Below are 12,500 nucleotides of genomic sequence, written 5' to 3' on the forward strand. Positions count from 1 at the left end.
CTCTCCTTTCGTCGTTATTTACACCGGACGGACTCACGGCCGGCTCTAGCTGGGTGTCATATATATATACGTCCCACGCTCATGCTGCCACTAGCGCGCAACAGAGTAGGGTGTCAATGACAACGACACAGCATTGAAACGAGCTACACAAGCCGGTCTCTCTTGATACCAATGTAAACGAGCATTAAGTTATCTTCAGACTGCCCGATATTTTCGTCCTTTGGACTTTCCCAACGATTCCTTTTTTTCTTTTTTTTTTACACCACAGCGAAGACTTGAGGAAGCGTGATTAGCACGCTCGCATCCCTCCCTGTCCTACTACAACTGTGTGTGTGTGTGTAAAGAAAGAAAAAAGAATACATTGGCTTTCTCTCTATCGAGAAGATGGCCTACGCAACGCAGATCAAAGGCCTAATACGTGTAATATAATACGCGTCTGGCCGTGTATAAATCACGCACGAATGATCTGGTCGGGCCCAACTCTTCTCGTACGCTTATTTTTCCGTGTTGAGGCACTATCATAAAATCACACAAACCCCAACACGTGTGTGTCTTGGAAGGAAGATGGCCTACGCAACGCAGATCAAAGGCCTAATACGTGTAGTACACACGTCTGCCGTGTAAATCACGCACGAATGATCTGGTCGGGCCCAACTCTTCTCCACCACACCACATCCCAACTTTGTACATTTTTATATATTTTTGTGCGTTGGGGCACCTTCATAATCACAAACCCCAACAACACATATATCTCTCTCTCTTTGAAAGATTTGTTGTGGCCTACGCAACGCAGATCAAAGGCCTAATACGTGTAGTACACACGTCTGGCCGTGTAAATCACGCACGAATGATCTGGCGGGCTCAACAATATCTTTTTTTTTTATATGAATTCTTATCCACAAACTAATCGAATTCATTTTCTCTCCTCCTCTCCTCTCTCTTTGAGATATATTGGAACATTGTAATGATCCTTCCGCAGGTTCACCTACGGAAACCTTGTTACGACTTTTACTTCCTCTAAATAATCAAGTTTGGTCATCTTCCCGGCATCATCGGCAATGCCGAAACATTGCCGCGCACCAGTCCGAAGACCTCACTAAATCATTCAATCGGTAGTAGCGACGGGCGGTGTGTACAAAGGGCAGGGACGTAATCAACGCGAGCTTATGACTCGCGCTTACTGGGAATTCCTCGTTCATGGGGAATAATTGCAAGCCCCAATCCCTAGCACGAAGGAGGTTCAGCGGGTTACCCGGGCCTTTCGGCCAGGGAACACACGCTGATTCCTTCAGTGTAGCGCGCGTGCGGCCCAGAACATCTAAGGGCATCACAGACCTGTTATTGCTCAATCTCGTGCGGCTAGAAGCCGCCTGTCCCTCTAAGAAGATTTGTTTGTACGTTGGTAGTAAAAACCCCACCGGCAGAAGCCGAGAGCCTTCGAGATACCATAATTACGTCTATTTAGCAGGCTAGAGTCTCGTTCGTTATCGGAATTAACCAGACAAATCGCTCCACCAACTAAGAACGGCCATGCACCACCACCCACCGAATCAAGAAAGAGCTATCAATCTGTCAATCCTTCCGGTGTCCGGGCCTGGTGAGGTTTCCCGTGTTGAGTCAAATTAAGCCGCAGGCTCCACTCCTGGTGGTGCCCTTCCGTCAATTCCTTTAAGTTTCAGCTTTGCAACCATACTTCCCCCGGAACCCAAAAGCTTTGGTTTCCCGGAAGCTGCCCGCCGAGTCATCGTAGGAACTTCGGCGGATCGCTAGCTGGCATCGTTTATGGTTAGAACTAGGGCGGTATCTGATCGCCTTCGAACCTCTAACTTTCGTTCTTGATTAATGAAAACATTTTTGGCAAATGCTTTCGCTTCTGTCCGTCTTGCGACGATCCAAGAATTTCACCTCTAACGTCGCAATACGAATGCCCCCATCTGTCCCTATTAATCATTACCTCGGGGTTCCGAAAACCAACAAAATAGAACCGAGGTCCTATTCCATTATTCCATGCACACAGTATTCAGGCGAAGGTAGCCTGCTTTGAGCACTCTAATTTGTTCAAAGTAAACGTACCGGCCCACCTCGACACTCAGTGAAGAGCACCGCGATGGGATATTAGTTGGACCGCCCCGTGAAGAGCAAAGCCCACCGGTAGGACGTACCACATAATGCCAGTTAAACACCGCGAGCGATGAACCGACACTGTGACACACAGATTCAACTACGAGCTTTTTAACCGCAACAACTTTAATATACGCTATTGGAGCTGGAATTACCGCGGCTGCTGGCACCAGACTTGCCCTCCAATGGATCCTCGTTAAAGGATTTAAAGTGTACTCATTCCGATTACGGGGCCTCGGATGAGTCCCGTATCGTTATTTTTCGTCACTACCTCCCCGTGCCGGGAGTGGGTAATTTGCGCGCCTGCTGCCTTCCTTGGATGTGGTAGCCGTTTCTCAGGCTCCCTCTCCGGAATCGAACCCTGATTCCCCGTTACCCGTTACAACCATGGTAGGCGCAGAACCTACCATCGACAGTTGATAAGGCAGACATTTGAAAGATGCGTCGCCGGTGCTATAAGACCATGCGATCAGCACAAAGTTATTCAGAGTCACCAAAGCAAACGATGGACGAGTGTAAACACCCGCCACCGATTGGTTTTGATCTAATAAAAGCGTTCCTACCATCTCTGGTCGGAACTCTGTTTTGCATGTATTAGCTCTAGAATTACCACAGTTATCCAAGTAAATTTTAGTACGATCTAAGAAACCATAACTGATTTAATGAGCCATTCGCGGTTTCACCTTAATACGGCATGTACTGAGACATGCATGGCTTAATCTTTGAGACAAGCATATGACTACTGGCAGGATCAACCAGGGAACTATACAATATGTATATATAAAATGGACAAAATTTAAATCCTTTTCCATCGTCGCCTGTTTCATATATATATGTCAGGTCGACACACCACTTTTCTCTTTCAAATATGTACAAGTTTTGCCACATTCCGCGCTTGTAACATATCTTCTTTAACGCTCAATTTCTTTCATTTTTCTACCATACAGATATTTTACCGTACGCCCAAAAACGTACGTATTATATTTTTGTTCTATCATAAAATCACATTTTTCTACGTACGCCAGCTTCGTACGTTTCTATCTTTGCCTTCATAAAATCACAAGATAATTTTATCTTCAAGAGTCTCGCTATTAACATCTTGTAAGATAAATGTACGTCCCAGCTAAAACGTACAAATACTTCAAGTTAAGTAATAATATATCATCGCTATTGACAAATTTTTAAGATCCAAGACACAGTTCTCTCTATATGTTTTAATATTTTTTATGTACTCAAATATATTCAAAGGAAAAAGTACATGGGTGATGCCATAGTCGTGGAAGCGCGTACGCTCACGCTGATCTTCTGACCGCCGGAAGCACGAAACCTCTGATCTGGGCAAAATCGGCAAGCCGAGGAAGAACGGACAGGACACATGCTGGACTGGCGAGAAAGCGTGTTCTTCCGCTCGCGCTAGGCATTTCGATTTCTGACACCTCTTGATTTAAAAAATCAGTTTTTTGATAGTTTTCTCTCTCCACTGGGCTATTCATTTTAGCCACAGTTTTCAATTGGTACGATTTGCTTCCAAATCTTACAGATGCATTTTAAAAAATTTTTCCATCGCTCGGACAGAAGAGTCGATTGCTCAGTGAGTACGAGTATACATACAAAGTGCATACGGGTAACCAACCCCGTAGGGCTTGCCACATATGGGCCATTCGGTCAAAGACACCGACCCGTGGCCACGCTGTGTGGAGAAAAGTCCGTAACGTAAACGGCACGAAACAGTCAGGACCGAAGCCCCGAAGGAGCTCTGAGACAGCTTCTCGACCGAGATCGTAGAATTGGCCCAAAACCCGCTCTGCTCCGTCCGCCTCGCACGGACCGTGTATCTCTTATAGATACCGAACGGCCGGCAAGGACGCCGGCGCCGCCGGCCGAATAGCACGCGCGCTTATGAGTGTAAACCGCCGCGGCAACAGACCGCCCGGCCGTGCTGTTGTAACATAGCGCGTGAACGAACGAAAAAAAAATTTATAGTAAACATTAAAATAAATTACACTACCGTAAACTAGACAAAAAATTACACATTTTTTCCCAATATGAAAATTTTCACAAACTTTTCAAAGTCCCATCGCATCGAGTAAACTTTTTTAATAACGCTTCCGCACGATTCTAAATGCTTAATCCATATGTGAAATCGTTCACTGATCACGAATATCGTATTTAAAAAAATTACAAAAATTTATTTTTCAAAATAATCAAAAAAAACCGAAAAATCACAAGAGTAAAGTACCATTATTTTAAACAACATGTCGTTCTAAATGCTTAATCCCTATGTAAAAAAGTTATTTAAGCAAGAATATGTAATTGAAAAAAATTAGAAAAATTTATTTTAGCCGTAAATCGAAAATAATGGGGACACCGGAGCTGTTCGAAGCGCCGAGACGCGCCGCGTACGGCCGAATATTTTCAAAGTCCCAACGTACCGATCAAGAGTAAAGGACCATTTTCCTACATTAGATTTCGTTCTAAATGCTTAATCCCTATGTAAAAACGTTAGTTAAGCAAGAATATCGTATTTTTAAAAAAATCTAATGATAGGATTTTCCAGAAAATTGGAAAAACCGAAAAATGTCAAGAGTAAAGTGCCATTTTCTGACATTAGATTTCGTTCTAAATGCTTAATCCCTATGTAGAAACGTTAGTTAAGCAAGAATATCGTATTTTTAAAAAAATCTAATGATAGGATTTTTCAGAAAATTGAAAAAACCGTAAAATGTCAAGAGTAAAGTGCCCTTATTTTAAACATTATATCGTTCTAAATGCTTAATCCCTATGTAAAAAAGTTATCTAAGCAAGAATATGTTATTGAAAAAAATTAGAAAAATTTATTTTAGCCGTAAATCGAAAATAATGGGGACACCGGAGCTGTTCGAAGCGCCGAGCGCGCCGCGTACGCCCGAATATTTTCAAAGTCCCAACGTACCGATCAAGAGTAAAGTACCATTTTCCTACATTAGATTTCGTTCTAAATGCTTAATCCCTATGTAAAAACGTTAGTTAAGCAAGAATATCGTATTTTTAAAAAAATCTAATGATAGGATTTTCCAGAAAATTGGAAAAACCGAAAAATGTCAAGAGTAAAGTGCCATTTTCTGACATTAGATTTCGTTCTAAATGCTTAATCCCTATGTAGAAACGTTAGTTAAGCAAGAATATCGTATTTTTAAAAAAATCTAATGATAGGATTTTTCAGAAAATTGAAAAAACCGTAAAATGTCAAGAGTAAAGTGCCCTTATTTTAAACAATGTATCGTTCTAAATGCTTAATCCATATGTAAAAAAGTTATTTAAGCAGGAATATGTTATTGAATAAAATGAGAAAAATTTATTTTAGCCGTAAATCGAAAATAATGGATCGAGCGAATCGGTCGATTGCGCCGAGACGCGCTATGATGCAACAGACGAGCGATTGGAACGCCCGAATATTTTCAAAGTCCCAACGTACCGATCAAGAGTAAAGTACCATTTTCCTACATTAGATTTCGTTCTAAATGCTTAATCCCTATGTAAAAACGTTAGTTAAGCAAGAATATCATATTTTTAAAAAAATCTAATGGTAGGATTTCCCAGAAAATTGAAAAAACCGAAAAATGTCAAGAGTAAAGTGCCATTTTCTGACATTAGATTTCGTTCTAAATGCTTAATCCCTATGTAGAAACGTTAGTTAAGCAAGAATATCGTATTTTTAAAAAAATCTAATGATAGGATTTTTCAGAAAATTGAAAAAACCGTAAAATGTCAAGAGTAAAGTGCCCTTATTTTAAACATTATATCGTTCTAAATGCTTAATCCATATGTAAAAAAGTTATTTAAGCAGGAATATGTTATTGAATAAAATGAGAAAAATTTATTTTAGCCGTAAATCGAAAATAATGGATCGAGCGAATCGGTCGATTGCGCCGAGACGCGCTATGATGCAACAGACGAGCGATTGGAACGCCCGAATATTTTCAAAGTCCCAACGTACCGATCAAGAGTAAAGTACCATTTTCCTACATTAGATTTCGTTCTAAATGCTTAATCCCTATGTAAAAACGTTAGTTAAGCAAGAATATCATATTTTTAAAAAAATCTAATGGTAGGATTTCCCAGAAAATTGAAAAAACCGAAAAATGTCAAGAGTAAAGTGCCATTTTCTGACATTAGATTTCGTTCTAAATGCTTAATCCCTATGTAGAAACGTTAGTTAAGCAAGAATATCGTATTTTTAAAAAAATCTAATGATAGGATTTTTCAGAAAATTGAAAAAACCGTAAAATGTCAAGAGTAAAGTGCCCTTATTTTAAACATTATATCGTTCTAAATGCTTAATCCCTATGTAAAAAAGTTATCTAAGCAAGAATATGTTATTGAATAAAATGAGAAAAATTTATTTTAGCCGTAAATCGAAAATAATGGGTCGAGCGAATCGGTCGATTGCGCCGAGACGCGCTATGATGCAACAGACGAGCGTTTGGAACGCCCGAATATTTTCAAAGTCCCAACGTACCGATCAAGAGTAAAGTACCATTTTCCTACATTAGATTTCGTTCTAAATGCTTAATCCCTATGTAGAAACGTTAGTTAAGCAAGAATATCGTATTTTTAAAAAAATCTAATGATAGGATTTTCCAGAAAATTGAAAAAACCGAAAAATGTCAAGAGTAAAGTGCCATTTTCTGACATTAGATTTCGTTCTAAATGCTTAATCCCTATGTAGAAACGTTAGTTAAGCAAGAATATCGTATTTTTAAAAAAATCTAATGATAGGATTTTCCAGAAAATTGGAAAAACCGAAAAATGTCAAGAGTAAAGTGCCATTTTCTGACATTAGATTTCGTTCTAAATGCTTAATCCCTATGTAGAAACGTTAGTTAAGCAAGAATATCGTATTTTTAAAAAAATCTAATGATAGGATTTTCCAGAAAATTGAAAAAACCGAAAAATGTCAAGAGTAAAGTGCCATTTTCTGACATTAGATTTCGTTCTAAATGCTTAATCCCTATGTAGAAACGTTAGTTAAGCAAGAATATCGTATTTTTAAAAAAATCTAATGATAGGATTTTCCAGAAAATTGGAAAAACCGAAAAATGTCAAGAGTAAAGTGCCATTTTCTGACATTAGATTTCGTTCTAAATGCTTAATCCCTATGTAGAAACGTTAGTTAAGCAAGAATATCGTATTTTTAAAAAAATCTAATGATAGGATTTTTCAGAAAATTGAAAAAACCGTAAAATGTCAAGAGTAAAGTGCCCTTATTTTAAACAATGTATCGTTCTAAATGCTTAATCCATATGTAAAAAAGTTATTTAAGCAGGAATATGTTATTGAATAAAATGAGAAAAATTTATTTTAGCCGTAAATCGAAAATAATGGATCGAGCGAATCGGTCGATTGCGCCGAGACGCGCTATGATGCAACAGACGAGCGATTGGAACGCCCGAATATTTTCAAAGTCCCAACGTACCGATCAAGAGTAAAGTACCATTTTCCTACATTAGATTTCGTTCTAAATGCTTAATCCCTATGTAAAAACGTTAGTTAAGCAAGAATATCATATTTTTAAAAAAATCTAATGGTAGCATTTCCCAGAAAATTGAAAAAACCGAAAAATGTCAAGAGTAAAGTGCCATTTTCTGACATTAGATTTCGTTCTAAATGCTTAATCCCTATGTAGAAACGTTAGTTAAGCAAGAATATCGTATTTTTAAAAAAATCTAATGATAGGATTTTTCAGAAAATTGAAAAAACCGTAAAATGTCAAGAGTAAAGTGCCCTTATTTTAAACATTATATCGTTCTAAATGCTTAATCCCTATGTAAAAAAGTTATCTAAGCAAGAATATGTTATTGAATAAAATGAGAAAAATTTATTTTAGCCGTAAATCCAAAATAATGGGTCGAGCGAATCGGTCGATTGCGCCGAGACGCGCTATGATGCAACAGACGAGCGATTGGAACGCCCGAATATTTTCAAAGTCCCACCGTACCGATCAAGAGTAAAGTACCATTTTCCTACATTAGATTTCGTTCCAAATGCTTAATCCCTATGTAAAAACGTTAGTTAAGCAAGAATATCGTATTTTTAAAAAAATCTAATGATAGGATTTTCCAGAAAATTGAAAAAACCGAAAAATGTCAAGAGTAAAGTGCCATTTTCTGACATTAGATTTCGTTCTAAATGCTTAATCCCTATGTAGAAACGTTAGTTAAGCAAGAATATCGTATTTTTAAAAAAATCTAATGATAGGATTTTTCAGAAAATTGAAAAAACCGTAAAATGTCAAGAGTAAAGTGCCCTTATTTTAAACATTATATCGTTCTAAATGCTTAATCCCTATGTAAAAAAGTTATCTAAGCAAGAATATGTTATTGAATAAAATGAGAAAAATTTATTTTAGCCGTAAATCGAAAATAATGGGTCGAGCGAATCGGTCGATTGCGCCGAGACGCGCTATGATGCAACAGACGAGCGTTTGGAACGCCCGAATATTTTCAAAGTCCCAACGTACCGATCAAGAGTAAAGTACCATTTTCCTACATTAGATTTCGTTCTAAATGCTTAATCCCTATGTAGAAACGTTAGTTAAGCAAGAATATCGTATTTTTAAAAAAATCTAATGATAGGATTTTCCAGAAAATTGAAAAAACCGAAAAATGTCAAGAGTAAAGTGCCATTTTCTGACATTAGATTTCGTTCTAAATGCTTAATCCCTATGTAGAAACGTTAGTTAAGCAAGAATATCGTATTTTTAAAAAAATCTAATGATAGGATTTTTCAGAAAATTGAAAAAACCGTAAAATGTCAAGAGCAAAGTGCCCTTATTTTAAACATTATATCGTTCTAAATGCTTAATCCCTATGTAAAAAAGTTATCTAAGCAAGAATATGTTATTGAATAAAATGAGAAAAATTTATTTTAGCCGTAAATCCAAAATAATGGGTCGAGCGAATCGGTCGATTGCGCCGAGACGCGCTATGATGCAACAGACGAGCGATTGGAACGCCCGAATATTTTCAAAGTCCCACCGTACCGATCAAGAGTAAAGTACCATTTTCCTACATTAGATTTCGTTCTAAATGCTTAATCCCTATGTAGAAACGTTAGTTAAGCAAGAATATCGTATTTTTAAAAAAATCTAATGATAGGATTTTCCAGAAAATTGAAAAAACCGAAAAATGTCAAGAGTAAAGTGCCATTTTCTGACATTAGATTTCGTTCTAAATGCTTAATCCCTATGTAGAAACGTTAGTTAAGCAAGAATATCGTATTTTTAAAAAAATCTAATGATAGGATTTTTCAGAAAATTGAAAAAACCGTAAAATGTCAAGAGTAAAGTGCCCTTATTTTAAACATTATATCGTTCTAAATGCTTAATCCCTATGTAAAAAAGTTATCTAAGCAAGAATATGTTATTGAATAAAATGAGAAAAATTTATTTTAGCCGTAAATCCAAAATAATGGGTCGGGCGAATCGGTCGATTGCGCCGAGACGCGCTATGATGCAACAGACGAGCGATTGGAACGCCCGAATATTTTCAAAGTCCCACCGTACCGATCAAGAGTAAAGTACCATTTTCCTACATTAGATTTCGTTCTAAATGCTTAATCCCTATGTAGAAACGTTAGTTAAGCAAGAATATCGTATTTTTAAAAAAATCTAATGATAGGATTTCCCAGAAAATTGAAAAAACCGAAAAATGTCAAGAGTAAAGTGCCATTTTCTGACATTAGATTTCGTTCTAAATGCTTAATCCCTATGTAGAAACGTTAGTTAAGCAAGAATATCGTATTTTTAAAAAAATCTAATGATAGGATTTTTCAGAAAATTGAAAAAACTGTAAAATGTCAAGAGTAAAGTGCCATTATTTTAAACAATGTATCGTTCTAAATGCTTAATCCCTATGTAAAAAAGTTATTTAAGCAAGAATATGTTATTGAAAAAAATTAGAAAAATTTATTTTAGCCGTAAATCGAAAATAATGGGGACACCGAAGCTGTTCGAAGCGCCGAGCGCGCCGCGTACGCCCGAATATTTTCCAAGTCCCAACGTACCGATCAAGAGTAAAGTACCATTTTCCTACATTAGATTTCGTTCTAAATGCTTAATCCCTATGTAAAAACGTTAGTTAAGCAAGAATATCGTATTTTTAAAAAAATCTAATGATAGGATTTTCCAGAAAATTGGAAAAACCGAAAAATGTCAAGAGTAAAGTGCCATTTTCTGACATTAGATTTCGTTCTAAATGCTTAATCCCTATGTAGAAACGTTAGTTAAGCAAGAATATCGTATTTTTAAAAAAATCTAATGATAGGATTTTTCAGAAAATTGAAAAAACCGTAAAATGTCAAGAGTAAAGTGCCCTTATTTTAAACAATGTATCGTTCTAAATGCTTAATCCATATGTAAAAAAGTTATTTAAGCAGGAATATGTTATTGAATAAAATGAGAAAAATTTATTTTAGCCGTAAATCGAAAATAATGGATCGAGCGAATCGGTCGATTGCGCCGAGACGCGCTATGATGCAACAGACGAGCGATTGGAACGCCCGAATATTTTCAAAGTCCCAACGTACCGATCAAGAGTAAAGTACCATTTTCCTACATTAGATTTCGTTCTAAATGCTTAATCCCTATGTAGAAACGTTAGTTAAGCAAGAATATCGTATTTTTAAAAAAATCTAATGATAGGATTTTCCAGAAAATTGAAAAAACCGAAAAATGTCAAGAGTAAAGTGCCATTTTCTGACATTAGATTTCGTTCTAAATGCTTAATCCCTATGTAAAAACGTTAGTTAAGCAAGAATATCGTATTTTTAAAAAAATCTAATGATAGGATTTTTCAGAAAATTGAAAAAACCGTAAAATGTCAAGAGTAAAGTGCCCTTATTTTAAACATTATATCGTTCTAAATGCTTAATCCCTATGTAAAAAAGTTATCTAAGCAAGAATATGTTATTGAATAAAATGAGAAAAATTTATTTTAGCCGTAAATCCAAAATAATGGGTCGGGCGAATCGGTCGATTGCGCCGAGACGCGCTATGATGCAACAGACGAGCGATTGGAACGCCCGAATATTTTCAAAGTCCCAACGTACCGATCAAGAGTAAAGTACCATTTTCCTACATTAGATTTCGTTCTAAATGCTTAATCCCTATGTAAAAACGTTAGTTAAGCAAGAATATCATATTTTTAAAAAAATCTAATGGTAGGATTTCCCAGAAAATTGAAAAAACCGAAAAATGTCAAGAGTAAAGTGCCATTTTCTGACATTAGATTTCGTTCTAAATGCTTAATCCCTATGTAGAAACGTTAGTTAAGCAAGAATATCGTATTTTTAAAAAAATCTAATGATAGGATTTTTCAGAAAATTGAAAAAACCGTAAAATGTCAAGAGTAAAGTGCCCTTATTTTAAACAATGTATCGTTCTAAATGCTTAATCCATATGTAAAAAAGTTATTTAAGCAAGAATATGTTATTGCATAAAATGAGAAAAATTTATTTTAGCCGTAAATCGAAAAAAAGACTGTTCGTTTCTCTGTCTCTCTCGCGCGATCGAAGTATTGATGTTTCCCGGCAAACTAATGGGATATTAATTAAACTTTATACACGAAATTACTCGTTTTGATCCCTGCTACACAGCCGTATACTTTTTATAATTTTGTGGAATCGGGAACCTTGCAATATTTAACATAACGCGGATCGACTATCTCTGTCTCTTTCTAGATCGGAATAATCGATGTTTCCCGGCAAACTATTGGGAGATTAATTAAACTTTATACATGAAATTACTCGTTTTGATCCCCGCTACACAGCCGTATACTTTTTATAATTTTGTGGAATCGGTAACCTGGAGATATTTAACATAACGCGGATCGACTATCTCTGTCTCTTTCTAGATCGGAATAATCGATGTTTCCCGGCAAACTATTGGGAGATTAATTAAACTTTATACATGAAATTACTCGTTTTGATCCCCGCTACACAGCCGTATACTTTTTATAATTTTGTGGAATCGGTAACCTGGAGATATTTAACATAACGCGGATCGACTGTCTCTGTTTCTTTCTAGATCGGAATAATCGATGTTTCCCGGCAAACTAATGGGATATTAATTAAACTTTATACACGAAACTACTCGTTTTGATCCCTGCTACACAGCCGTATACTTTTTATAATTTTGTGGAATCGGGAACCTTGAAATATTTAACATAACGCGGATCGACTGTCTCTGTCTCTTTCTAGATCGGAATAATCGATGTTTCCCGGCAAAGTAATGGGATATTAATTAAACTTTATACACGAAATTACTCGTTTTGATCCCCGCTACACAGCCGTATACTTTTTATAATTTTGTGGAATCGGTAACCTGGAGATATTTAACATAA

The 12,500-nt window shown here is 36.6% G+C and overlaps 1 non-coding gene across 1 annotated transcript; it reads right to left on the reverse strand.

Moving 5' to 3' along the window:
- Positions 1–962: 962 nt before the first annotated feature.
- LOC143262341 (small subunit ribosomal RNA) lies at positions 963–2,883 on the reverse strand. Its single transcript, XR_013036183.1, has one exon. It is a non-coding gene; the product is annotated as a small subunit ribosomal RNA (ribosomal RNA).
- Between the last annotated feature and the right edge of the window lie 9,617 nt (positions 2,884–12,500).

This window comes from Megalopta genalis, unplaced genomic scaffold (genome assembly GCF_051020955.1).
Source record: "Megalopta genalis isolate 19385.01 unplaced genomic scaffold, iyMegGena1_principal scaffold0114, whole genome shotgun sequence".
NCBI lineage: Eukaryota > Metazoa > Arthropoda > Insecta > Hymenoptera > Halictidae > Megalopta > Megalopta genalis.